General features: G+C 42.1%; 1 pseudogene; it reads right to left on the bottom strand.

Annotated features, from left to right (window-relative positions):
* Positions 1 to 759: 759 nt before the first annotated feature.
* On the bottom strand, positions 760 to 4,543 carry LOC144657903 (uncharacterized; annotated as a pseudogene).
* Positions 4,544 to 5,425: the final 882 nt, after the last annotated feature.

Below are 5,425 nucleotides of genomic sequence, written 5' to 3'. Positions count from 1 at the left end.
TATTAAGGATTTATTTCCTATTGCCCAATTTTAATCTATGAACCGAAGTCAAATACGAATAAGATGGTCAGAATGGGGTCGACAAATAACTGTTAAATGTGCGACGTTTGGGACCATATTAACTGAATGGAACTGCTAGGCGATATGGGTCTGTTGGTACATCACCATCTCACGGGCAAGGGGCTCCGGTCATGATTAGTCCGTTAGGTTCTTATTATGAGCCTTTAATTCCCTTTTCCAATAGAAAGACGGTGAAACCCGTGATCCTGATCTGAGGGTACCTTTAAGGCCTACTGGGCTACCCTGCCAGTAGAACTGAGCTACTAACCATCCTTGTTAGTAGGAACAGGGACAGACAGCTATCTTCGTGAGCTTTGTGCTACCCATGCACTGTATTTTATTATCAATCTCAAAAATTGCAGGTAGCCTTTCCTGGAGTCGAAGATAATTTAATGACTCCTTTAAATGATTTTGATTAATGTTACAATCAGAAAGCCATTTGTTACTAGCTGCAAAACAATTTCTGACTTTCTGTGAAATGTATGCAAATCCTTTGGTTAACACATTTCTATTGCTATTACTAAGATCCTTTTGCCTGGATAGTTTATTGGGTTGTATTTTTAGGACGCATAATTGAGTCCTATTTCCACCCTGTTGAAGTAAAACCTTATGACACGAGGGCTGCCAATCCTAATTATAGTGGATAATATATATCAGACACTTGCAGTAATTGTAAGTTTTCATATTACTTATTTTTTTATCGATCAAAGCAGGCCAGAAACGGATATTCCTTCCAGACGCTGTAAATGTGCCATGTCGAGCTCTGTAACTTTATATATATTTCAATTTTCAATCCATGCAATCATCTTTCTCTGTTGTCAGCAGTTCATAAACAGTGGTGGTTTCCAAGTCAATCCTTTTTCTTGTCTCAGTCGCTAAGTCGAGGACAATAGGCTGCCTAAGGGACCCATCTCTTTGGTTCATAATCGATGCGCTCGATGTTCTTCAGACTCAAAGAATGTGAAGCTGTTCCATCCTCTTTAGTGATTTGCAGTTTCCAGGGCCCTTCAGATTTGTTTGTCAACACAATCCTCCGTCCTTTTTCCTTCAGCCAGTTCCTTAGTTCGTCTGTAAAAATCAACGCATCTGGGTCCCACTGCTGGCCTCCTTTTATATCAAACTGGTATTTCAAGGTCGACGGTGGATCCATAGTTACAGGCGGCCTCAGCAACACATCCTGGGAAACACCGAACTTTCCTTCGAACTTGTTTTCAAAATGGTAGCTCTGTCGGTTGTCTAGTTTCTCCAACTCTGTGTTCACGTCAATCTTAATACGTTTGTCACGGTAAAGGTCGGCCACCAAGCGATCATTCCCATCATTGCCTTGTTTCATAACTCTTGCAAAGTTCTTATCGATGGGGAGCTCGAAATCTTCTCCGGGACATTCTGGATGATTTTGTTCTCTGGGTACAAAGAACTTCAGGTTCCAGGAAGGACGATCTGGGTCAAAGCTGCGAAGAAGTAAAACGGATACATTTCCCTTCTGCATGCATCTATTTATAAAGATCGGTAGATAAGATCAGCGCGCTCTTGGAATCTGCAGCATTGATCGTTTTAAAAACGAACTTGCTTTGGTGAGGCTGAGGTGGATAAACACCAACATTCACTTTCAGGCAGTTGCTTTGGTTTCGTACCACAGTAGGGTCAAAAAAGTACTGCTTGTTTCCATCTGCATCGATGATGGCTGCGTCACTGGTTTTTTCGGGAAGTTGTTCCAAGGTCATCTCGATTCCATCGTGCGCTGTTCTCACTAAGTGATTCTTGTTAGCTCTCTTGCTGAAAACAATACGTGCACGGGCATAATCTGCGCATCCCTGCCCATTGTCTTCGTAAATGTAAAGTATACGTTCTTGTTTGGAAAAACGGAGACATCTGTTTGTTATTCTTTTGTAGTTGCGGCTTTCAAGGACAATTTTGCCTGGTGTTGGAGATTGATCATCAATGGTGGTACGGGAGAATAGAGCCGGATGGAAGTACAGCCTATACAGGTTCTGTCCCTTTGTTTGTCGAATGAAGAACATTCCCCCCAACATGATCTCTACTATGTCATTATATGGCGTGCCTACGAACATCTTAATTCCTTCCACGAAACCCCAGTAGACGCTTCCGGCGTCCCTTGATCATTAGCAACCCTATAGTACAATCTGCCATAGAAAATCTCGTACTCAACACCAAGAATTTTCTGTGTGCGCTTTTGTACCTTCGGCATTCCTTCAAAAGAAAGCACGTCGTTGTTCCTCCGTATTGTTCTGTACCTTCCATATGCTGAACGGATGGCAATAAAGGCTTTTCGGTTCGGACCGCGTTTTAGTTGATCTCTCCAGTATTCTGGGTTTTCCGACCAGGCCATTTATTTGAATGACATCGTCACCACCACCTGTTTTAACTTTAACGCATCCGGGTAATAGCGTAACATCGTACATATCGTCAATGATCACATTGTCCGCATTCTCGTCACTCTCGCTCTTGTAAGTTGTAATGTCTAGTCCTTTAAGTTGCACGTTGGGTTTTCCAGCCACCAAGTTAGTATTTGCTATAACTGTGGCACCCTTGAATTCCTCTTTTAACTTTTTTACCATAGAAATCGTAACCAATGTTGACAAGTCCTGTAGGATTCCAAAAGAAGTTGCCTGGGTACAACGATCTATCCAAATGCCTTTCCGGTCCAATAACCAAGTAACCATTTTCCTCTTTTGGTGGATTCTGGAGCTTGAACTCAACACTATATCCCCACTTTTTCATTCTACCTTGGATGTTTTCAATCATAAGACCTTGGTTTAGCTGATACACCCATGAGAATTCAAAATGGTCTCGTTGTGGAACTAGATTGGGAAGATCCTGAATGTTTCGGTCCAACAGCTTTTTTGATCTGTCCGTGAGGTCTTTAATCATCTTAACATGGGCTTCGATTTTTCTGTATGGATTCAGGGCTGTGAAGATTTCAACCAAGATTGACGCCAGTCCAAGAATAGCGCCAATGAGTGCTCCTACGGGACCGGCAACCGCTGCCAACGTCGACCCTGTAGTTGCAAGTGCGGCGACGACAAATCCCGTGATACCAGCAAGGCCTGAAGCAAGGGAGAGTGAACTTGCAGCAATTGCAGCTGGGTCGTTGCTCTTTATCGCCTCTGCAAGCTGCCAAGCGCTGACGCCAACGGTTGCTGCATCAAACAAAGGTCCCATAAGCACATCAGCCCATTTAACGACCTTGACAACATTCTTGATTCCTCTCAGGTCAGTCACTAGATCCGTGTACATCTGGCTCTTCTGAATAATTTTGGTGACATCCGTTTGGAATGCATTGCCAATGCTTTTCTTCTTTTGGAAGAGTTTTGCCTTGAGTGCATCAGGGGTTGCAGCTTTAGTTGCGTCGTCAAGAACTCCCGACTTCATAACATTGCGGTAATCACTGTACGCCTGTAAAGTGTTCCGAAACAGTTGTTTGTTCTTGACTATTCTATCCACTAGCTTGTGTACCACTGGATAAGCGATTCCCTGGCCAAGATCCCACACTGTTAACGTTGCAATAGCGAGCTGAATTGTCTCCATGGCTTCTTGGATCTCTCCTCGTGACATTTGAGCATATGCAGCCAATGTGTTGGAGCGCCAGTATGCCCCAACAATACCAAAGGTGTACCCAGCCATCTCAGCGGACCGTTCCAGGCCTCTAGTATTCAAGGACATTCTCCCGAAGGTTTTGCTGATACCTGAAAGCTTTAAGGCGTTGCCGATACCAACAGCATCACTGCATACAGCAACAACCGAAGCCACAATAAGAGCTTGAAAGATGAGCGCCATCTGTGGCTTACACTATGAAGAAAAGAGGAAAGAAAGGTGCTAGTCGTTAACGAAGTGGCAAGTGGATTACCTTCAAGGCATCTTTCCTTGATCCGCATTTCTGGAAGACTAGGTAAGAAAAAGTGATATTGTTAAAATAAACCATAGTAAAGAGGGAAGTTGTTTTTTGGGTAACCTAATCACAGATTGCTTCCCGTTTTGGTGGCGCAGAAACCTGAATGCTAGTGAGTCACAGTCTAAGCCTGGTTCGAACCTTGGCTGGATCTCTGATTTGTGTTCTTGGGAAATGGAAAACACACTCTTCTCTCACAATGCTCTGGCCACCCAGGATTTTAAATGGGTACTGGGGAATTAAATGCTGGGCTTATAACCCTGTTATGGACTAAAAACTCATCCTGTGGGTGGTAGTAACAACTCTAAGCGCTTCTATATACTGAAACTGGAGATAAGCGCCAGTTTGATGGGCAACTATGGAAGCAATTAATACTCAGTGCCTGTTCTCCCCGCCCGTGCAGACGTATAAATGGGTGCTGGTAATACTTGCCATGGACTAACTTCCCATCCAGAGGGAGTGGAAATACCTCTGAAGTCCCTTAAACAACAAGTTCTGCCATAACATGGATGGTACCTCTCACTTTTGACACATTTCGGGGCGCTAAATGCAAATTTGTACTTTTGCAATCATGGCACGTTGTGTAGCTTACAGCTTAGTGTCCTGCAAACTAAACATGCTTCAAAGTATACCACCCAATGACAGACTTATGGTATAGCTTGCTATTTTAGGAGAATATTCTTATGAAAATGAAGACAACTATGAAGCAGATTGTAACAGTAAATGTCGTAGGAAATAAGAAGGTTGTTTGTCAGACGTTCACGCTTTGAATGTTGAATGGGCAGGCTTGACCCCTTTCAAACTTAAATTAGGCGTTGGCCTGGTAAGCCCTCTACGTTAGGCATTCCTTAAAAAGACATCTAGGTACGCAGGCTTTTTATTCGGGTGCGAGAATTTAAGCATTTAAATCACGTAAACCACTCTTTATATCACTTTAAAACTTGTGAGTTTGCCGCGTTATCCTCCATTTTGCTGAGGTTTCTAATCTCGGAGCAGTCGTATCACATACACAGCTCGCTCAAACCATGTTTTTCTTTTTTAAAAATATTTAAACATTCATACCTAGCCTCCCTTCTCCTACTTCTCTCAGATATGGCAACGCTTTAACGTAACTGTTTTTTGTTATTATTTTCATCGAGATAAAAAAAAAAAAAAAAAAAAAAAAAAAAAAAAAAAAAAAAAAAAAAAAACAACAAACATTCCAACATTTCCTAAACATTTAATAAGACCACTTTTAAACAAAAAAAAATAATAACCGCTTAACTAAAGAATATATCAAAGAACAACATGAATAGGCTCAAGCTAAGACTCGTATAAATTTTCTTGTTCAAATTAAGAGTCCGTTATCATTCCCTTTTACGCTGTGTTGGTTAACTTTGAAGACCTCTTCCGGGCCTACTTTGCTACAGTATAGATGCCATGACAAACAATTATTCTTTACTGGTAAAACGCTTG

Source organism: Oculina patagonica, chromosome 6, assembly GCF_052425735.1.
Source record: "Oculina patagonica isolate OP01 chromosome 6, crgOcupat, whole genome shotgun sequence".
NCBI lineage: Eukaryota > Metazoa > Cnidaria > Anthozoa > Scleractinia > Oculinidae > Oculina > Oculina patagonica.
The sequence above is the reverse complement of the archived record's forward strand: the minus strand, read 5'-3'. Positions and strand labels throughout refer to the sequence as shown.